Genomic DNA, 25,001 nt, shown 5'->3' with positions numbered 1-25,001 from the left:
GCAGGAAAATTAAGCCAATTATCTGAACTTTCTGACAATATCTGTACAGTTGAGGGGTATAATTTTGCATACAGCTTACTACCACTCCCAGGATTCAAACCATGGCTGTGTGTGCTGTGCTAAAACTACAACAGTTTACATCTCAGTTGAGTGTGCCATTTGCATTATGTTGTCTGTCTTTTCACTGTTTTCTGTCTAAGTCTCTCTCAGGTTTAAAATATGACCTTCTGATTACAACAGTCATATACAGACATTCCTACACATTTTATTTATGTAGCACAGTGTGGGTAACAGTGCTTAATACAACAGTACTATTAAGAGAATGCAACACTACATTACCATATGATACCAGAGTAAACACAAGCAGTCCAGGAGTTAGACCTTTATTGCCAGGCTGTTACCTTTTTATTTACATACAACCTATGAGACTCTTCCTGCCATATTTTCTGGTTTATTCAGTACATCCCATACACAATACAGGTTTTATACTAGCAATTAACTTTCTACTACTTTTAGATTATTTCTTATGACAACACATGCAAGATTATTACTAACCTGCCTTCCTACACAGCCTCTGCATCCTACAGGCATGGTCTTCCTGATTCACAGCCCACTCTGCTGCTGCTGTCAAAGACATAAGAAGAATATTTAGCCATACTTGTCCATAATATACACGAGCTGTCAATTATTAAACAGGTAGTAGAATGATACTTATACATGGCTGGGACATCACCCCTCTGCCTAGTATCTTGGATCCACTGAGCCAAGAGCTCCCTTTTCCTCCATTTCAGGTTGACATAGTGATGCCTGACCAGCTCACCAGTTTGAGGGAAGCCAGTGGCACTGGTGAGGTTACGGGCGAGACGGTCCCAGACTTCCGCTTTATATTGGGAACCTGGTACTGGCCCTGCAGCAGTCTCTCTTCATGGTCTTTTACATGGAGTCCTCCCATGACTTTGGACTCCTGGATGCCCCAGCACTGTGCTTGGAAGCACAATCCTTCTCCGACACCAGCCATAGTGCCTACAGGAGGAAGCTGCAACCAGTTATGAGATGTATTCCCACCTGTGGGGTTTAAATAGGGCCAATTTCCCACAATTTGCTGTGATTAGATGGTTTTGAAAATGCTAAGCTATGGGCAAACCTGCTTACCTAAGGCTGACATTGCTTAAAGTAGTATACCAATGGACAAATCAATTTAGCTGGGCTATGCATTGCTTGCACCTGGTAAGCAGAGGTGTACAATGCTTAGCATTGCTTATTTTTAAATTTGAGCACTATTTGCTGTTTGGCATTGATATATCATTCATTACATGTTATATATTTGTTTGGTATCCATGATTCATGTGTACATACACTATATGGGGTACTTGTGTTTATTGGGGATTACACCACTTTATTACAATGACACCTCAAATCTGGACTTAATGCAGTACTCCAGTTCACTTATATATGTTATGTAGTAGGTTATACAACATAAAACTGTTTATAGATTCCTTTCACATGTAAATTGTGATTTTGCTATAGTAAGGATATGTTTGGGTATACCTCAGTTTTATGTACAGCTGTGATGGCTTACTGGTTGACTACTGTGACTATAGTGTACAGGGTCCTGGGTTCAAGACCTGCAAGGCCTGTTTATTTTGTTGCTGGGCAGAATAGGGGCTGTTGGATACAGAGTGATTAAGGCACTTTTAAGCAGTTGTAAGCAGGTTTGTGTGGGTTTGTGCAACGGTAAGCAATGCTAACTTCCGGTTAAATATGCTTACAGAGAGTTAGCTTCAGAATTGCTTATCCTGTGTAGGCATTGCTTACCCCCATGCAAACAGGTTTAAACCCACTTACTACTGCTTAAAGGTGTTTACTCCTGCTTACCCCCAAACTAATTTAGAAAGAAATGAAACATGGGTCTTGGGAAAGTGGCAGATTTGGACACTCTATGGATTTATCATTCATTACACATTATAACTTTGTTTAGTATCCCTGATTCATGAGTACATATACTGTATGGGGCACTTGTGTTTATCTGTGGATTTTACCACATTATTATAATGACACCTCACATCTACACTTAATGCAGTACCCCAGTTCACAAATATATGTTATTTAATAGGTTATACAGCAAAAAAAAATTCATATATTGGTTTCACATGGAAAATGGAATTTACTACAGTGAGGATGAAACCGGGAATGGCTGCTCACAAAGCGAACGCTCTGACCACTACACAATTGCAGTACTACTTCAACTGAATGCATCTTGCTATTTATTTTCTTGTGCTATTTAAGCTACAGTAAGCATAGCTAAGCAATGGGCAAACCTGCGCACCTATGGTTAAATGTAATCTGATTGAGAAAAAAAAATGCTCTACTATTATTTCTCTAGAAAGGGACATATTACACTTATTGCTGTGGACTCCTGTGTGCATCTGCACATTTGGCAGACATCCTAGCAACCCCCATACCTCTCAACCTCTTCATGCAAAATATCTGGACAAAACTTGACAATATGAGGTATAACTAGGGACATATTTTAAATATTGCTTTTATAAACTTAGGTAAGTTGTTAGAGTAACAGGATTTGTTTTAATATAATGTTTCTGATGGATTTGGTGTCTGAAACCCATATGTATGTATTATTTAACAACTTCAATCCTGACATCCTCCCAGTGATTTCCCAGGGCAAATGGGGTACAGGCCACCTGTATAGTTGAAAAATCTGGACATTCTGCAAAGATCTGTACAGTTGGGAGGTATGCAACCCCCTATGAGCGTTCTCACTCATTGTAATTACCAAATGGCACTTCTTGAGTGCAGGGGCATGTGCATTGTGAGAGATCTGCTCTCAGACACACCCCCTGCACTCGTCCATGCCCCGTGTCCATTTAGGAGGAGAGGAAGCACACCTTCATTACTATGCATGGCGCGCTGCCGTGCTGCTCCTAAACAGTCATTTCCATGCAGGAATAAGCTATTCTTGCAGGGAACCATACTGAATCCTGGGGATTATTTAAGAAAAGTAAGTATTTTCTTTCTTAAATAATGTCATTGTATAATGGCAATAACCAACTCCGTGGTTGTGGTATATTGAAATTTCCCCACGGTTAGCTTTATTTAATCACACGGGCTTTGCCCTCATGATATAGTTACCTGAAGGATTGAAAATCTGAAACAAATGAAGATGTATAAGCTACCAGAGTACTATAATCTAGAAACTGCAGTAGTAGTAGTAGTAGTAGTAGTAGTAGTAGTAGTAATAGTAGTAACAGTAATAATAATTAATACTTCAGCACTACAGCCTTGGAACTAATGGTAGAAGAAGTGGTAGGGAAGAAAAGTAATTTCTTTCAGACAATGAGAGTCATACTCATCGATAGTTTTATTAAGAAATTGTGTAAAGCTTTCTATTGGCAGTTCTGACAAGATGAAGGCTGATAAGTATTTTCTGCATCTTCTCCTTCCCCATAAAGCAGTACACAAAAATAAAGGTATGAGTTTACACCATTTTTATCTGGGACAAGAAATAGCACTGTTAAGCAATTTGAAAGCTAATCAAAACTAAATTAAGCAGAGGGAAATAGAATGGCAGACTACAAACAAAAAGAGAGGGACACAACCAAGTGCCATATTTCTCAATTTGTTAAAACCCATCATGGTAAGCTTTAGAAGATTACCCTTTTAGCTTGCATTATGATGCAATTCAAGGATCTCCATCTGGTTGGTCAGGGCTGGGAATGATGGAAATGCTATTATCTAGATGGAGTATAATATGGGTGTTGGCTGCAATGATGGCAGTAATATCCTTAAGTCAAATAACAAAGAGCTCATCCATTTGCAGTCTCACTTTCTTTCTTTCTTTCTTTCTTTCTTTCTTTCTTTCTTTCTTTCTTTCTTTCTTTCTTTCTTTCTTTCTTTCTTTCTTTCTTTCCTTCCTTCTTTCATTCTTTCTTTGAGTTGTATCCCTGATCCAGGACAGCAGTCCAGGTAAGTTTTGTTTCAACTTATTTAGATCCATACTGGTATCCACCTCATCTGAGGCACTAAAACTTTCTTCATCAGTATGCACAGGAACAATTCACTGGCAATGGGAATTAAACCATTAACCACAGACAGTAATATCACATGGAGTATCTAACAGCTTTATATAATAATTGGAGGTAATTACACTACCACTTACCCCAGTGATCCACATTAGGCTGCAATCACTTCATTCACAGTCCCCTGCCACTGATGCTTATTTATTTGTGACAAGAATAGATTCTTAAAGGAAGAAACATATTTTTTCATCCGGATCCATCTTTTTAAACCCATGATTGCTGTGAATAAACCTGAAATCAAAAACCCTGGAAACCAGAAAAATCTCATATGGTTGTGGTAGTGAACAAGTGCTATATAAAATATCTGCATTACTAAGAGACAATGCTTTAAAAAATCATGGTAAATCAATAAAAGGAAAGATACTTTGAACATTAATTTTAGTAGCATCCTTCTTTATTTAAGTGCAAAAATGATTTGCATATTTTGCATGGCAGAGTACAGGTAGTGTATCTACCCAGTGTACATGGTTATACTACAGCACAGGAAAAAAGAATTAAGTGGAAATGCAGACCACAGTGACCACAGTAATATCTGTCAAAGACACAGTTAATATACATAGCTTCAGGACAGCAGATCAACTGAAGAAGCACTCTATGAGATACATGCTTTCTTCTTCTGTGGCAGGTTTTACATCCCATGCCCCATGTAGATGCAGACCCCGCTCCATCCCCCGTTTTTAGTATTTTAATTCTAAACCTGTCTAAAGTCTTTGACATAGTTTGTCACAGCAAAGTGTTACTTCAAATGTCCTCATTATGTCTCTGTCTCTCAGCCCACCCTCCTATGGTTCAAAAGCTACCTATCCAAAAGGTGTCAGTCAGTAAAATGGCACTCCAGCCTCTCTCCATACCTCCCAGTAACCACCGATATACCACAAGGCTCTATCCTTCCTTCCCTCATCTTTGACATTCTTACCAACACCCTCCACACATCCACACAGCAGGCTTCCCTAATACAGTATGCAGATGACTGTATACTAATTTGCTCATCTGACAACATGGCACACTTCAAAACTGTATTCAGGAAGCTTTAACAGCAACTGAAACATGGCCATGTAACTCACAACTCATGCTGAACCCTAAAAAAAAAAAAAAAAAACTACTACTTTCCCCCCCAAAATTTCTCTGTCATGAAAAAGCAAACTTTGCAGTCCTTCATAATATAATTGAAGTCACTTCTCATACTAAATTATTTGAGGTGAAAGTGGATGATAATCTTTGACCTGCGTATGCAAAACTGCATAAGAAAACCTCATCAAAATTAGGGATGCTTTCTAGAACCAAAAGCTTTATCACTGACAGAACCAAAGCTACACTTACCACTACTTATCTCTTCCTCACACTTCCGTATGGCATTCCTATCCAGTGGCGGATCCAAGAATTTGTAAAAGGGGGGGGCACAGTCTGGTTAGCTGACTACTGGGGTGGGAGCAGGAAAGTGGGACACTGGGTTTGGAGAATGTGGAAACATCACCATATGATGTTCTGATATTATGTATAAAAAGACAGCACTATACGTTCAGTTGCACTTTATTTTGCTGTGGATGTGGTAGTAGAAACAGGTAATTCCCATGCAGCACACAGCAGTGCAAGTTGTTTTTTCAACATATGCCTGAAAGAGATGCTTGGATGCCCATGGCAAGTCACAGTCCCTTAACATGGCATAGCTGGCATGTGCATTGTTGTAACCTAGGAAACAATCCCACTGAAGGTGATATTAGCCACAACAAATACCATAATAAATTTAAGGCATTTTTGGTAAATAATGATGTATGTCGAAACAGTGAAATTCAGTTAAGTAAAAGTAACACAACAATTAAGTAGATGTTATGAAAAAATCCCAAAAAGCAAATACTCAGTTTAGTATTTGTATGAATCTTATAGACGTTACTAAAATAGATATTTCCATATAAATATCTCCTGACTATATACTTGCTGAGCTTTTCTTAACAATGTTGTTTTAGTTTCATCTTGAATTTGACTCTGTGTTTAACCTAAAAACCTTCAGTGTCTACCTTTTCATCTTTTCAGGGTATTCAGATTTGCAAGTGAAATAGCCACTAATCTAGCCACTATGTGAATAATAGCACGTCCTAATTATGATTTCACAAATAAAACTTTTTAGGAATGTATGCTTTAAATACACAAGATGCTTTGTTAAAATATTTCACAGACCCTGTTGGCAATATACAAAACCCATATGTAATCCTCTTAAATCTGGGCCAGTCCGAAACTTGGCTGGCTATATTGATAACAGACTTTTTACTGACCCCTTTGCTTCTGTGGTGGTTAGAAAATGCTTTAGTTATAAACATATCCTTTGCATTATCCCACCATAGTCTAATGATTCCTTCCTTATTAGGGTCATCATTGAATATAATGCCTGATTCAGCATGTACCTCACTAAATAATTAAACATTCTTAAAATGCAACCACATTTCCTCACTAGACCGAGTGAAAGCTAAGTCCATACACTTTATTTCACAAAGACTCCTCAGGGGTGAACCTTGCTTATGAACAACCCAGTATTCTAAGACCTTATCCACCCTAAATAGAATCATTTTAAAGCAGACACCAGTTCTGGAGACTTAAACCTATATTAGAATATCAAACACACCAAACAGCACGATTGGTATGTTAACCTGTGCACCTCCATTTCCAGAATAGGCAGCCTTTATATATCAAGCAGAGAAATTCCACAGCAACCTTTAAAACCAATCTGAACTACTGAATGGAAGACTACAGACTTTCCACATGCCATAATGGGGGAAGTTTACTTAATGGTGACATTAATGTCCCACCAGTATTGGGTGACAGGGCTGAGATTCTTGATGGTCCCCTTAGCATTAAGGCTAACAACCTATATACCTATAATTAGAAGAGTCAAATGTACCATATCTTCACAATTACTATGAAGCTTTACAAATGTAGTTTTATATTTGCTGAACATGCCATCACATTGCAACATGAGAACTGTTGCCATCATTGGCATGCAATATTCCATTTACTTTGAATAAATGGCAGAACATCTGTATGTTGATGCAGATACTAAATCAGGTATTCAGTATGCTTGATATGGAAAGTTGATAGAAGATTTTATTGCCCACTGAATACAGTAAGACAGCAGTGCAGGGAAGTATGTACTGAAGACATAGAAAGTTAAATAAATAAAGCTGACTCCTTGGGAGCAGCTCTGGCACAAGATGGGAGATGCTTAGTATCAAGTAGTTAAACAGTTTCCATTTGAAAATGCATTGAAAGTGAGGCATGACAAATAGCAAAGAATGAGATCTGGAGTTAACCATTATTCTGTCTGGCTACACTTTACAAACACAGGGTCTTTATACCCAGCTGATATCAATAGCCATTAAGGTGTCTGCAAAATATCCCAATTAATATCCAAACCGAAAAGTAAAAAATGTCACAGAATGGTAGTAAAAAACTACAAGAAAAAGTAGCAAAGTTAGATTTTTTCACTGTATGATACCTTAAACATGTGTAAGTTCGTTGTAAAGAACATTTTGATTTTGTTTTTCCTGCTCACCAATGTCCCATATTGAAAGGGTCTATTGCAAAAATTCTCACTGAATGTAACAAGTATCCATGCTAGATCATCAAATAACTTTAACACAAAGTTTTCAACTAGCCCCTGTTTTGAATAGTATCACTTTTTACTTGTGTCACTTTCCAGAAAGTAATTGTAGACTGCAGTCAGACATTTGTTTTTCAGACTTTATAACCATCTGGAAATGTATGCTAATGCAAAATGCATTGCTCTGCTAACTTTAACACTGGAGCAATTTGTTGCATAAGTCCCGCATAACCTTCAGGAAATGCAGTGCCAGTTATATTTTTGCTCTTCTCCTCATCTGGTTATTATAAAACATTTCAGTTTCAAGCTGCATATCCTTTCAAAAAATAAATGCCAACACAAAACTTGTTTTTTTTTCCCTAAAAACTAAGTTTATAAGACCAATAAATAAAATCTGCCCCTGATTTTAGGCCTTGCCTTTCTCTTGATTGAGGGGTATAATGCGACCTTAGGCAGTGGGCATGACACTTTTCTGAAGAATTTTTTTTTTACCCTTTGATTGGGTTAGTTCCATTAGGCTGATAGCCACATCAGGGGAGAGCTGAGGTGGTATTTATATTACTATGGGAAGTTTGGCGAAGTCTACTACTATGGGAAGTTTGGCCAAGTCTTTTAAACCTGTGTTAAGATAAAAGCAATCAGTATCTAATTAAAAGGTGTCTTTAATTCAAAGGAGGTCCCATTTTTTGATTTTGTACCTGTTTTACATTAGTTTTGGGCTTTGCAGAATGCACAGTAGCAAGTCCCACCCAAACTCTGCCCACTATCCAACAATCGGTGAAAGAAAGTAAAGTAATATTCATAATGATGGTGGCATGATTATTCATCGTTTGCCCTTTTCCTCGAGGTGGTGCAATCTCAGAGTTAGTATATTTAACTTGCATGGATGTGCAGTCTTTTCCATACCACAACACACTTGTTTCACCTGTCAGTCACTGAGGCTATACCCACTTCTGCATTGACCAGCCTGCGAGGTACTTCTCTAATACAATACGTAGGTTTAATTGGTTTCAGGGCATCAGGGAACTTCACCTATGCTTTAATAGTTGCCTTGCCAAGGGATCTTTTACATCCACCTGAACTACCACCAACTCAAGCAGATATGGCCTCGGTTTAACATCTCATCTGAAGGACAGCACACTCTGGAGTGCAGTACCCCCATTATGCTGCACTGCAGTGTCAGTAATCAGTCTATCTGGTGTAGGAATAGAACCCACAGCCTTCTGCTCCAAAGGGAAGGGTGCTACCTGTGGTGCCACTGACAATACAAACACTGACTAGTATAATGCAACCAGATCACTCGGTATTTCAACTCGGCAGTATACTTAACGTAGGATGGCAAGTGATTAGACATATGGTGACATCCTGTGATATTAAATATGTACAATATAAATACTAAATTTTATTAAATTAATATTACATAAGCTGAAATATTCAAAGAGTGAAAAATGCACTTACAAATATTTCAAACACGAGCAATAATGCCCTTCTAGCCTGCCAATACTAAAATAGTTGTTCCCTTAGTGTCTAAGCTTTCAGTGCTTACATTAATGTAATTTGGTAGTCTATTCCATGCATCAGCTGCTCTCTCGGAGAACCAATTAATCGACTTCTAATTCCTATAGAATTTTCAACACTGGTGATTACCCCAAATGCAGTTGTCTCTAAATTCCCTATATACCTGAATAAGGTCTCCTCTTAGATATCTATATGAGACAATGTACAAGTTCAGATATTTTAGTCTTTCATAATAACTTAAACTTTCACATCCATGGATGCCCTTATTATATTTCCACTGTCCTGTTTCCAGTGAAATCATGTTTGTTTTCTGATAGGTTTCCATATTGTTATTTCAAACTTGAGTATGGGTCTAATGCAACTAACAAGCAATGGCTTCATTTCTGATTTTCTAGACTTCCTAAATCTCTTTATATAACCTATAGTTATATCACTATCAAGCAACTGGTTAATATAATTAGAAAAACTTAAAGGTGGATCTACCCATATAACCAGGTTCCTAAATGAATTTACACTTGCAATCACTATGTGCTATGTTAAATATTCGTCTTTCAGGTTAGGTCTCTCAAATCTCATTAGCTTATTTTTTTAATATATTTATCAACACTTACATATGAATAGGGAGTATCTGTACCTCTCACCTGTACACAAATTTTGGCAGAATATTCAGATTTTTGCCTCATATTTTCATCAGTTTTTCATTAATTTCATGGCTTTCTGGCAATTAAATTCTTAAGGACTGAATTCACTAAATAATGACATATATTCCAGTCTTAGCTTTATATCCTTTAGAAAATACATAAACTAAACTCTACGCTTGATTCCAAATCAGAACACTGTGCTTTCCAACATGAAGGCTATTAGACACTTGGCTGCAAAGCTGAATTCTAAGATACTCTGTGGATACCTTCCCCATTCCCTGAACTATGGACACTACAGGGAGTAAATATTAAATATTTATGCCTTCATTCCTTAACACAACAATAACAAATCCCTGCTTCTGTATCATTACCTCTTTACTATTTTTCATTGTCCAGACCATAACAACCAGAGCTCCTAAATTTTACAAATCAGACACTAGGTAGATTAGAGCAGGGCTTGTGAGGGGGTGCTAAAATAGAGACTGTAGCTAACCTTGTCTTAGGGGTAATGATTTTCTCCAACACTGGAGTTGGGTTAAGTTAAATGAACCCTCCAAAACAAGTAAATGAACAAAAAAAATGCAGTAATGTGGGGTTACTTTCATCGGTGGCTCTCAGCTCAGAAATCGCTTTATGGAGCCAGTTGTAGCTAGAACAGATGTCATAGTAGTGCTGCTTCACAGTGTGTGTGTGTGTGTGTGTGTGTGTGTGTGTGTGTGTGTGTGTGTGTGTGTGTGTGTGTGTGTGGGTTGGTGGGTGGTGGTGGCAGTGAAACATCAAACGCAACCTTTCTTATGGTATGGGGGAGTGCAAAGTATGAAACCAAAGGAAATAAAGAGAAGCTACTTAACCAACATTATTGGTCAATAAACAGTAACCAGTTTTACTGCCTGTAGTACTGAAATAAACTGGCAGCAGTGACTTAGTATCAGTATAAATAAAAGGAAAAGAATGACATTGATGAGTGAGGATGCCTTACAGGGTCACAGTTGGGGTACCTACATCTGCAGAGTAACAGGTTTCCTTTATAGACTGTCTGTAGCTACATGGCAAGAGGGTTACTCTGTAGGATGTTACTGATCTGAGTTTGAAAAATCCAGGAGAAAGAGGATTATTATGTTTTGCTTTTTACAATAACTGAATTCCCAAAACATCATGGCATGTACATAGCACAGAATAAAGACATATGTTAGTCTCGTATGAAACAGAGTCATTGCTTACTTTCTAAGTATCCAGATAAAGCAGAATAATGAAATGCTTAACTTCATAAATTATAGTTCATGGTGCTTAAATCAATGTTACTAGTAAGTCTATAATTGATAAACTAGACCACAGTCACAATAAGTGCCAAAAGTTGGACTTTAAATGAGGCCCTAGTACTTACCCAGGTAACAGGAAGGGTGGATAAAAGAAGGAGCCAACTCTGTAGGATCTGCCACCTCACCATTCCTAATGGCAAAATGACTTAAGTATGATCTGATTTTGAAAAGACCTGAGCATACACTTTGCAATTGAAGTTATAGTATATGGGCTCTGTAGTATTTTGTTTTAATTTTGGTCCTAAAACTGCCTCAGGAACACTTCAGGAATAAATGATCCAGGCCAGTTTGTGTCTACCGCACTGGTCACATTGCACAACACAAAAGGTTAAACAGATCGGTCCGATTCCTTTGCAGAAGAACCTTGAATTAAAAAGGCAACAGAAACTGAAAAGAAAAATGGTCGCTCAGCAGCTCCACCGAAAGAAAGAAAAATAAAAGGGGTTTGACTGCAGCTGTATTTAACAGGAATTAAGCAGCCCGCCAAATACACCTGCAGCCAATAATAACTAGACTGGATCAGTCATCACCCCTCCCTGCAAGTGCAAAAATGAGTAGCACCATGATGTGACCTTAAACACAAAGTGAGCCAATGAGGGATTTTTTTTTTTTTTACTACTTTACGGCTGGCCATAGTGTACGCTATAATGTACATAGCGGACACCTGCCGATCTCCTTGCCACCAAGCCCACATCACGCAACCGCTAACCAGTCCTTTGTATAGAATGGACTTAATTTCTGTATCATTGGCTTTAAAAAGGGGGCAGTGAGTGCCCCTGTGCCCAGGCCTAAATCCGCCACTGATATCCTTATTAACCTTTAGGCATCACAGAAATCAAAACTTGAACAATGTGGTAATAAAGTTGCTAAATTTACAGCAAATAGCCTTTTCAGAGCCCACCATTGTATAGCACTAAAAATCCTAAACTGATTACAACTGCCCCATCAACTAACATATACACAGCGTCCTGCTATCTATAAAAATATCTAGAATCCATCTGCTTGTTCAGCACTAAGTAACATTTTACATAACTATGTTACCAGTCATTCGTTACAATCTAATGACCAGAAATCCCTGTCTGTACTTGTACCATGTTGCTAAGGCCTGTAACTCCTTATCTCTGTCCATCAGGTCAATATCCTCCCTCCCATTCTTCAAAACCATTCTGAAAAACTTCCTAGCCAAAAGCTGGCTATATCCCTAAATGTGAACAAATTCCTGTTCATATCTTATATCTCCTTACTCTCCCTTCTTCACTCACTTCCTTGCTTCTATCAATTTCTCTCCTCTGGCTTTCTCTTTAAATATACCATAAACCTGTATTTCTCTTACTTTGTATTACAATTCCTATTTATATTATACTAACTTTTCTTTAATTTCAATATAAACTGGCTAAAATTTCTCAAATTATGAAGTCACTTTTATATAACTTGTATCTATCCTAACCAATGTTTTCTTATTATGTCTAATTTGGTATAATTATTTAAATTGTAGTTATTTTTATATTGTTTTTAAAGATTTTAAAATGATTGGCCTTAAAATGTTTTGTCAGACTTTCTAACTAATCAAATGTCAATAAATAAATAAACTGATACATCTTTGGGAAAAGAGGAATTTTACATTTGTGTGAATTTAGTTTAAGGCAGCCATATATGACACATTCAGTTTTGTGTCATTCAGCTGCTATAATTTTACTGAATTTCTATTGTAAAACCACTAATTAACAAACAACTAAAATCAGATATTAAATCTAATTAAAGCAATTTAGCTTAGGCATATGCAAAAACATAAAAGATATGTTTGATATCAAGAATCTCCACGGCAATATCCAGATTTGCTCTGAGTTACTGCACAATGGTACCTCCTATACTGAGCCAACAAATATTGCCAACATATTGACCGACAGATTCAGTGCCAACTTTACCCCTCTCTCCCTCCCTAAAGGACCAATCACAATACCGGAAGAATGTCAGGCACCCAGCATTACTGCAGCAGAGGTTAAAGCTGCATTGTCCAAGGCCAAGAATACAGCTTCCATGGCACCCGACAATATTCCTGGCTGTGCTCTACATGAACTACAAAGTGAACTGACACCACACCTGTGTGCCTTGTTCAATCACAACCTCACCTCAGGCTTTGTCCCTACAGAATGGTGCACTGCTACAGTCATCCCTCTCCATAAAGGGGGAATGACTACAGACCCTGGGAATTATTGCCCCATTAGCCTGATGAGTCTAATATGCTAAGCTATGGAGCCCATCATTATGGAGCTAATTAGCAAGGATAGAGGGAATCTCCAAACCCTGGATCCCACTCAATTTGGTTTTGTGAAGGGTAGATCATGCCTGCTCAACCTGGTTGACTTCTTTGAGTCAGTCACCAGAGCTGCGGATGAGGACAAGGCAGTTCATACAGCCTACCTCAATTTGGCCAAGGCCTTTGATACCATTCCCCACTCAGGAATTATTGATAGACTCACCAACTTAGGCATCAACCCCTGTATCACTAGGTGGGTTGCAAATTTGTTCACAGATAAAAACCAGAGTGTGAAAGTAGCAGACTCCAAGTCATACTGTTGACCAGTCACAAGTGGAGTCCCACAGGGATCGGTCCTGGGTCTAGTCTTGTTTGGCATCTACTTCTTAGAAGTTCAGGCCAACACGGAAGGACTCTGGCTGACCAATTCACCGACGATTGCAAGCTGGGTGTCATTATTAACTCCCCAAGTGATGTAGACATCCTACAGAAAGGCCTCACTGAGACCAACGACTGGTGTCGAAACCATGGTCTTAAGCTTAATGCCAAAAAATGCGTTGCCATTCCCTTTGGGAAAAGCTCAGTTCCCACTAATTACCATATTGATGGTAGCCCACTGAACACTGAAGGTGTTATAAGAGATCTGGGGACACAGGTTGACATCAATCTCTCCTTTGACCACCACATTGCCACTGTGGTCAGAAAATCCTTCTATGTGGCACATCTCATTACCAAAGGTTTTGCATCCAGGAAGAAAGAGGTCATCATGTCTCTCTACTCTTCCCTCATTAGACCAGTCATAGAGTATAATGCCCAATTTGTCATGTACCTCACTCAACACCTGCAACAGCTGGAAAAGCCACAAAAGTATCTCATGAAGAAGATCCTAGGCATTAAACACACGTCCTACATGGACAGACTCAAAAAACTCCATCTTTCCTCTGTCTCATATCGTCTGTTAAGAGCCTATCTCTGCTTGACTTACAAAGCCATGTCTGACCCAGCCATGTTAGATATGTTACACCTAAAGAAATCCCAATCTCTCCACACCACACGCTCTAGGGACCTCAACTTCATTACCACAATCAACAGAACATGCTGGAGGGACAGGTTTATAACCCAGAGACTGCCCATGCTCTGGAGTAGACTTCCCATACATGTCAAGCAGAGCATCTCAAGAGAAATCTTGATGAGTGGATGGGAAATAGAAAGTTCACCCGGGGATCACTCCAGTGGCTCTACTTGATAGAGGCACTGGGAACTAATGGCAGAATGATGCCAGGGCACTTCTATGGGCTAGGCTTGTAAAGGCTCCAGGGCCATTGGCCTAGTACACACCTATGAACATATGAACCTAATCTGTTAATCAGTGTTTGGATCTGTGTGTAGGTGTGAGCGTGGGACTTTTACACTTTAGTTTTAGTGATTTTTAGGACTGTGCTTTTTATATATGGTTTATAATTTTTTTTGGTTTTGTTCATTGTTTTTGGAATTCCTGTGTTGGGTACTTAATTTATTAATTTAGATATTATTATTTTTATCAGGATGCATGCAACTGCCATGTATTGGGTTTAAAGTTTTGACTTAAGATTGTTATTGCTATATTTCTGAATGCTTGAGTGCATTGATTTGTATTTAGGCTGTTTACATTTTCACATGACAGTGCAGCATCTCTAGGTTGTTTACTGTCATTGGTGCAAGTTTATTTCACTCAATCAGATATCTTAGATATTTTATCTAGTTTTAAATAAGTTAAAACAATCTACTGAAAACATCATAACACCTATTAGCTACTGTGAGTTCTAAAAGGGCCCGTTAACTCATTGCCCCAATAGAACATTGGAAAGCTGTGCTGTAGTAACTCCTAATGAGCCTTTTGATAAATCCAAGTGATGAACTCATAGTACAAATACATATTCATATTTTAGTACCTTACCACTAAGACCAAACTGTTAGGGACAGCTTTAGCTTTATAGTCATAGCATTAATTGGATTCCAAGCCTTAAAACAGGTTTTGTATTTTGTAAACAATGTTTAATTTGTCAGCAGCACTGAAGCTATGCATATACTCTCAGCAGCACTTTTCTTTTGTTAATCTTTCTGTGAGTTTTCATGAGGGTAAACAATTCTGAGTATGCTTCTTGTATGTTAAAATACATACACAAAGGTGAACATTATGATAATTTGCATAATTGTGAATAAACTACACTTAATATCTTTGCGGCTGTACTAGGCAGTGACTGTGTACCAATACAGTTGTAGTGTTCATTATGTAAGCTTTACAACAAAATATTTCATTACCTTGTATGTAACATGGTTTTGCAATTATTAATGTAAAAATGAAGAGGATATATTAGATGCCTGAGACCTAGAGAAATGCCAAGAGGTGTTGGTGGTAAGCTGTAAGTTGCACCTATTTGGCCCCCCTGCTCCTTTGGGGGACACACTAGGCTATGATAAGGTCATTCTGCCTTGTGCAGCCCATAAGATGCCCAGAGACCCTACAACAAAGTGCATGGGATTTTTCTAATTATAGTCTTGCTTCCGCAGTTGCTAGGAGTCTCGATAGTGCTAATTTTCCTGACATGCATTTCGCTATCATCTAGCCTAGTGTTATTAACACTACAGTTTCAAACCACATGTATGACTTAGTGTGTTAGAGACTTAGGGACACAGGTGGACAGTGGTCCTAACACGATATAGTAACACAGTCGCAAATCCTGAAATGTCATCACTATGGCTTTTTCAGGCTTCAAAAAAGAAAAAAAGAGTTCATGTCAGCTCACTCACTCCTCCACCCATTAGATATAGAACTACCCCCCATTGGTATCCCATTCCATCAAGACACTCTCACAACTGGAAAGGCCTCTGGAAATACCCTCAGAAGAAAACAAACAAAAAAGAAGCAACAGGCCAGATCTCGCCCGCCCTAAAAAAAAACTCATGCTCTACTCTACTCACTCTCTACTCATCGATCTCTGCTTAACACACTGCTTAACATACCAAACCCAGAGCTGGACATGTTGGACAAACCCCCCAATCCCAAGCTAATCCTCTCCAGGGGCTCCAGGGTCATCACAATAAACAAAACATGTTGGAAAACAAAGTGGGTGGATAGGTTCCTGACCCAGAGACTCCCCAGAGACTGGAATAGATACATGTCATACAGAGTGCCCTTTTGAGCCTCTTCAAGAGGAACCTTGATGATTGGATGGGGAGGAAATTCAAATTCCCCCCAGATCACACGCCAGTCGCCTGAGAGGGGGGGAGGTCAGAAAGTATAATGGGGGAAGAAATAGCCAGGGAATTGTTATGGCTAGGCTTGTATAGGCCCTAGGGCTGATAGCCTAGTACCAACCTATGAACCTATGAACCTATGTTAGTTCCTCATGCTCCTGCAGTAGCCAATTGTTGTTGCTGAGTGCTCGGCAAAACTTTCAATTTAAAACTGAGGCTGGATTAAGCATCTGTTTTTTTTTGTGCATTACTCTGTTTATTATTGTTGAAAATAATAAGACCAGAGGACAGTGATATTGTGCCTTCTTTTGCTTGTCTTGCTGATGTGAAGTATATGACTGGTTGCTCATGAAAGTAATTATAAAAAAATCATAATTGTTTTATAGTTAGCTTTAGAAGGCATGAAAACAAACACTAGTAGGCACCCCCCCCCCCAAAAAAAAGCAAAAAACAGAAATGAAGATTTGCCATAGACAATATTACCAGTTCAAAGTATAGCAAAGAAACACTTGAAACGTGTTGCATTTGCAAATTGGAGCAAAATAATCCTAGAGAAGTGGAGCATGAGGTGCTAGTGTTGAGTGGAGGGAAACAATGATGGATATAAAAACTATTCCCTTTCATGAAAAGAGGAAAAACAGTAGTATAAAGAATGACTCATAAATGTACTGCAAGGATACTATAGTTTCAGAGTCACTAACATAATGGGAAGAAGGACAAACAGAGACAGAAAATGGTTTACTTGGACTGGATTGGAGAGAAGTTTTGAGCAGAAGTGTATTGTAGAAAACTAAACAAACTGTGTAGGCTGTGCATGGTCTCTGTAGATATACATGGGTTTCCTTAAGACATCCTGATTACCTCTCACCTGCCAAAATATGCTGCTTACTGGCTACTCTAAATTATCCCTACTTGTGATCTTTACTGTTGCCCTTGTGGCTGGGCTATTGCTGGAAATGGTCTGGAAGCTTTAGTCCACTTGTCCAGTTTAGCAAATAATTAAATAAAAATAAACCTTCAGAAATGGTTCTGTATTGGGAGCCATGCCATTGCTAAGGAGAGGCCTGAGATTATTACTGTTTTTATTGTAGCCTTCTGAAGAAGTTCAATAGCTTTTCGAAGTTCTGAGGAAACACACTGACTGTAACAAGGCACGAGAATTAAGTGGACAAGGAACCTGAGCAGTTCAGAGCAGGTGCAGGAGGTGATTTAAAGTCCATAAAAGTAGAATGGGGTAGTTAATATAAGATGAGAATGTATAATGGAGTTTAGAAAAGGTTCATCCTTTTTTTGGCTCCACAGTCTCTTTACAGTCACAAAACAAATATTAATTGACTAATTTCTCTCACATTTGCTGGCATCAGAGGAGTTTGGGCAAAGGAGACAAAAAGTGGGAACTGTGATGATCCCGAAAATATTACCTGGTTTTATGTTTCAGATGAGCTTACTTCAGAGCAGCAATGTTTGCACGGTGATGCCTACTGCACCACCCAAAGAAGGTCTTGTGTACAGAGTGTTTAACTTACCAAGATAGGCTAATAGTTTACTTCTGTTTTAACATATTTTGACAACATGCAAGCAAATAAATAGAATGCTTTGTTTTTATTAGACAGTACTAGCTTATATTTTTAATACCTAATATGAAATAATCTTAAGTCTTGGAAGCTAACATGTGGGAGGTGCTTGGATGGTGGTAGGTGGGAGATCAACTGGTGGGCCCCAAGAAAACAGACTAAACTGGGCCACACAATTGCTAAGGCTGGTCCTGGTTGGTTGGATCTGGGAAAAAAAAAAGTGAAGCTGATCACATCACTTAATCCATGCACCAACAGCAAATCCATTTCAGAAAACTTCAATTGTCTTGGCCTCTTACAGAATAAAACATAATTCCAATTAATTTCCTACAGGAAACATTGAACACTGCCATATAGGACGGCGTGAATGTATAAGATGGGCCATTGGCCTGCCAAATATCAGGAACCTCCAGCTGTCCCGTAGCTCATTTCCCTATCATTCTAGCTACTTTATTCAACCCATCAACAGAACTCTTCCTATACTACCTGCCTTACCTACACCCTAAACCTGTCCACCTGTTTTCTCCTCCGCCATCCTATCCCCACCACTAACCACACTATGTACCCTCTGTCCTTATACTAGATGCATTGGAAGTCCTCCTGAAGTTGACTACTAAAATAAATAAATACATAAATAAATATTCATGAAATTACAGAATAAGGGGGGAGGTCTGCTGTACTTCTGCAACTGTTGCAGGCTTCCTTCTACAATGGTAAGAAAAACCGCAGTGCAGATATTAGCACACACACACACACGCACACACACACACACACACACACACACACACACACACACACACACACACACACACACACACACACACACACACGCACACACACACACACACACACACACACACACACACACACACACACACACACACACACACACACACACACACACACACACACACACACACACACACACACACACTCTGAGCTTCTGCACTTACTTCCCATCCATACCCAATGATCATGCCCCCTAACAGCATGTGCCTTGGGCAGCCACGGCTCTGCTTAATGGTCCCATATTGACACATGCCTACTCTTGCAACTCGAACCTTAAATAGTGTCCTTCTTCTGGTGTGTTTCCTGTTACATTGCCTGCAGCATGCTGACCCTTATCTCTATGTATTTCTAACTTATATTACAGAGGTGGTGGAATGTTTTTTACAGAAAATGTATGAAAAAGAGGAAACAGATGGGTAAGAAGAATGGAAAGTGAAAAAAAATATCTAAAAAAGTAAGGATTTTTGAGAAAAGGATATACCAAAAGAAAAAATAGAAAACATGATAGAAGAATGAAAGAATAAATCAGTGCCAGGATTAGATGATATAAGTTATGAGTATTATAAGAAAATGAGTAAAGATTAAAGAGAAGTTTTTTTTTGTAAATTTTAAATGAATGGATGAAGAAAGGTATAATGAAAGAGGACATATAAAGTTGAGTGATAACATTTATATGGAAAAAGGATGAAAGGAAAGATATAAAAAATTGGAGGTCCATAACACTAAGGAATACTGATGACAAAATATTTATGAAAATACTACAAAAAAGAATGGGGGAAAGTACTGGCTGGGGTAGTAGGAGAAGGGATTTATAGTATAAAAACAAGTAAGGTGAATGAAACGTTACTTACAGTAAAAGAAGCAGTAGAGATGATACTGAAAGAAAATAAAGAAGTAAGACTGCTAGCATGTGATGTAGCTAAAACATTTAATAAAGTGATTCATGAAGCAATGTGGCAGATTTTAGAGGCATATGGCATAGGAGAAAAAATATTAATGGAATAAGGAAATGTTATGAAAATTCATTGGTGCAAGTTATGATAAATAGATGGATGGGTAAAAATAAGTATTAAGCGAGAAGTAAAACAGGGATGCCTGATGAGTACGTGCTTATTTGTATTGGTAATGAATGCAGGAGTCCAGACATGCATATATGAAATGAGGGAGGCAAGATGTGAGATGTAAGGAAATGTTACATTACCAATATACATGGCATATGAAGCTAGATGATTTACATCTAATAACAAAAAACAAGGGATGGATAAGTGAAGCTGCAATAAGGATAAAAAAGATGTTAAAAAACTGGCCTGCAGTTAAACAAAATGGTATAAGGAATTTGGTGAGATACAAAATAATAAATGGAATATATTTCACAAGAAAGGAAATAAAGATCTTGGGAGTGACATTTGGTGAATACGAAACTATAAGTCAATGGAGAGAGCGAGAGGTATACTGGAACAAATAAAAAAATGTTAGCTTGGTGGAAAAGGTTTTCCTTATAATTTCAGAAAAATACATAAATACTGAATGCTTATACTTATACTGAATACTTATATATTAGGAAAAAAGTATGTTGAGGGAGAATATATATGTTTCCCATTCAAATGGAAAACAGAGATTTTTTTTTTGCTTCATTTGGGGTTCAAAGTTGAACCTGGTGAGAAGAGGGATAATTTATAATAAAAAATAAGAAAGTGGTTTGAATTTAAAAAATTCCTATGGTATAGTTAGCATTTATATTTATTTTGGATAATGAGTCTGCATGTCCTCCCCGCGGTCGAGTGGCCTCTGAAAGACATGCGTGAATGGGCGTGCCTTCGATGAAGGTTGGGCATTGGGCTGGCAACTCGGCACCATAAAAATCGACTGCCAATCATTAGCGGAACACAGTTCCGCTGTGGTGAACCCTAACCGGGAAAAGCCGAAAAGACAAACAAACAAAGCAATGAGAAAAGTAACAAAATAATATATAAGATGCTATATGAAAAATTAAAAAAAAATGTGTGGGAAGAAAAAACATGGAAAATAAAAGAAAAAGGGACAGGACTGAATAAAAAGAATATGACCAAAAATGAAGTTATGGAAGTTAAAAGTAAGTAAACTTGATTGGAAAAGAATAGAATGGAATAATATGATTTTAGAATTTTGTTTTTGGTATACCCATGGGAGGAATTAAAAGAAGATGAAAAAAGTCAATAAAAGACAAAAGAAAAAGGTCTGAAATTTTTTATGAAGCAGAACAAGTTTTGTGGAGAATGTTATTAGACAAGTTACAATTGAAAGGGAATATGCAATATAAGGTGATGGAACCAAGAGAATATGAATTATAAGGTGATGGAGACAAGAAAATGTATTGACTGTAGTTTACAAGAAGCAAAAAGAAAACATTGAGTAGGATTCAATAAACCCCATACGGCTCACTAAAACAGTGTTTGCATCATAGAGCAATACTCACATGATAATGTGCTGATTTATTTTCAGTAAGCAGCTCTGCACAATATATAGAGCAGCACAAACACAGTAAGAATCATGGCATGCTAATTATTGCATAAACAGCTGAACTGTATGTTAATCAACAAATTCACAAAGCTATAATGCAATCATGTACACTTAGTGTATGTAATCTTCTGCTTTGCATTCTAAAACCTACTGGAATGCAGCCACAGAAACTGCACTAGAAGGAAAGAATGTTATGGGCTGCTGCTGCTCTTCTGCATGTGTATGTGCAACAGGCTCAAGTCTATGCTGGTGCTCTGCTGCTGCTGATGATAGACCTCAGGCAAGGACTAGAAGGGGATTTAGACTCTGTTATCTTTTCATGGTCTGCATGAAGTGGACATAGTAGAGCGCTACAGTGTGGCTAGACAAACTCTCCAGGAACTCTGCGACCTCTCTCATCCTCACCTGAGATGAATGGCAAACCAAGGGGAACCGATACTTGTGGAGACTAAGGTATGTGTAGCACTTAGAAAATTAGCAACAGAAACCTTTCAGTGGCCCACTGGGTATATGTTGGGGGTGTCACAGGCATCAGCATCCAGATTCTACACCAGTTCTTGAATTCTATGCTACAGCATGCCAGTGACTATATATATTTCCCTTGTCTCTATGGATAGATCTAGAACTGTGCAGGATTTCTAGCCCATAGCAAACTTTCCTGATGTCTTGGGTGTCATAGACTGCATGCACATTGAGATCAAAGTACCACCTGAGGAACAGGGAAGGGTCTACATCAACAGAAATTAGTTCCATTAGTGGAATTTCGGATACCGGCAAAGACTCTTGCTATCCCTATAATGCCTTTTTTAGGCAAGGTTCAAATGACAAATTCACCACTGTAACAGGTACAAGTAAGCAAAATCTGAGAGTAATGAAACTCAGTGCTAGATGTCTAAACTTCAAAATGCACTCACTCGAGGCACTCCTTAAATGGAGAACATTGACATCTGTGCAGTGATAGAGACCTAGTTCAAAGCTCCAGAGAGCACCCCTGCATTACCAGGCTATAATTCATACCACACCTTTCGGCCACCTAACCCAAACTGAAACACTAAAGGTGGAGGTGTGTCCATATTCATTAAGGATATCCACACCTCCAAGCTGGTTGCTCAGCATAATGCATCTGGGATTATCCAAGTTCAACTAACTCTGGGCAAGACCGCAATCCAGATTGTAGCTTGCTACAGACCCCCCACCATGCCCCAGGATTCCCACTCCTCTTTTCTTGATACACTGGAAAATATTAGAGTACAATCCCACACCCTAATAATGCGTGATTTCAACTACCCCACCATTAACTGGGAAAACTACTCATGTACCAACTCTTTTGCTCAACGTTTTCTGGAATTCATAAATTCCAACACCTTGGATCAACTTATCCACACCCCCACCAGGGGCAGCAATATCCTAAACCTGGTCATCACCAACATGGGTGACCGGTGTTCTACACCAGAGGTCATTTCCTCATTGGTCAGATCTGACCACAAGCTAATCACCCTAGACATCCACTTCCCACCCCCACACCACATAAGGGAAATAATCGTAAAAAATTTCTCCAAAGCCAACTTCACGCTTCTTAAGACAAAGTGACAAACTTCATGACACCCATGCAGATGGACAATAGAGGTACAACTGTTGAATCCTACACAAATGCACTTTATAAGTACTTACACAAGTGCATGGATCATGCTATCCCTACCAGAACCAAGATGCTATCCTCCAAAAAAGGAAGCCAATCTGGTGGTCTTCTGCCATAAACAAACTCTACAACAGAAGAAAGAAACTGTTGTGAAAAAGAGTAAAAATCCCATGATTGGAGGAACTCCCTGGTCAGCCTCAGTAAGAAGCTGAGATCAATCATAAAATCCTCCAAAGCTAGTTATGAAAACAAAATTGCCACTGATTCTAAAGGCAACCACAAAGCATTCTATAGCTATGTCAAGAATCTCAATGGCAGCACTCAGATCTGCTCTGAGTTGCAGCACAATGGCACTAAATATACAGAACCAACTGATATTGCCAACATCCTGGCAGATAGGTTCAGTGCTAACTCCCCCCCCCTCACCCCCTAAAGGGCCCATCTCTATAACGGAAGAATGCAAAGTTCCTGTAATCACAGCTGCACAGGTAAAAACCTCACTCTCCAAAGCCAAGAACACAGCATCCATGGGACCTGACAACATCCCAGACTGCCTTCTTCACGAACTACAGAATGAACTGGCACCCCACCTAAGTACCATATTCTGTCATAGCCTCACCTCAGGCTTTGTGCCCATTGAATGGTGCACCATGACAGTTATCCCACTCCACAAAGGGGGAGCCACAACAGACCCCAGGAGCTACTGCCCTATTAGCCTGATGAGCCTGGTCTGCAAGGCCAAGGAACGTATCATCATGGAACTCATAAACAAAAACACTGGAGATCTCCAAACTCTGGATCCCACACAGTTCAGGTTTGTAAAAGGCAGATCATGTCTCCTAAACCTGAAAGACTTCTTTGAAGCAGTCACCAAAGCCATAGATGAGGGTAAGGTGGTTCACACAGCCTATCTAGATCTCACCAAGGTGTTCAACACTATCCCCCACTCTGGAATTATAGGTAAACTCACCAAACTAGGTATAAATCCCTATGTCACAAGATGGGCTGCCAACTGGCTCACTGACAGAACCCACACTGTGAAAGTAGCAGACTCCAAATCCAACTTCAGACTAGTGACAAGTGGAGTACCACAGGGATCAGTCCTGGGTCCTCTCCTGTTTGGTATCTACTTCTCTGAAGTACAGGCTAACACAGAGGGTCTTTGGCTAGCTAAGTTCACAGATGACTGCAAACTAGGAGCCATAATCGAAACTCCTAATGATGTGGACATCCTACAAAAGAGCCTCACTGAGACAGATACCTGGTGTTAAAGCCATGGCCTCAAGTTCAATGCCAAAAAGTGCATTGTCATCCTCTTTGGTAAAAACTCTGTACCCATGAATTACCACATAGGCCGTAGTCTACTTAACATTGAAAGTGTGATAACAGACCTTGGGACACAGGTGGACAGTAGTCTCTCCTTTGATAGTCACATCGTCACAGTGGTCAGTAAATCCTTCTACGTGGCATATCCCATCACAAAAGGTTTCTCATCCAGAAAAAAAAGAGGTCATTGTTCCCCTCTACTCATCACTCATTAGACCCATTATTGAGGAAAATGCCCCTTTTGTTATGTACTTTGAGCTTAAGGCCATGGCTCTGACACCAGGCATTTGTCTCAGTGAGGCCCTTCTGTAGGATGTCCACATCATTTGGGTGCTCGACTATGGCTCCTAGTTTGCAGTCAACTGTGATCTTTGTTAGCCAAAGGCCTTCTGTGTTAGCCTGTACTTCAGAGAAGTAGATAACAAACAGGAGAGATCTCAGGACTGAACCCTGTGGTACTCCACTTGTCACTGGTTTGAAGTCAGATTTGGAGTATGCGGCGTGGCCAAGGATGAA

This window comes from Protopterus annectens, chromosome 3.part0 (genome assembly GCF_019279795.1).
Source record: "Protopterus annectens isolate FY-2018-M chromosome 3.part0, PAN1.0, whole genome shotgun sequence".
In the NCBI taxonomy this organism is placed as follows: Eukaryota; Metazoa; Chordata; order Ceratodontiformes; family Protopteridae; genus Protopterus; species Protopterus annectens.
The sequence above is the reverse complement of the archived record's forward strand: the minus strand, read 5'-3'. Positions refer to the sequence as shown.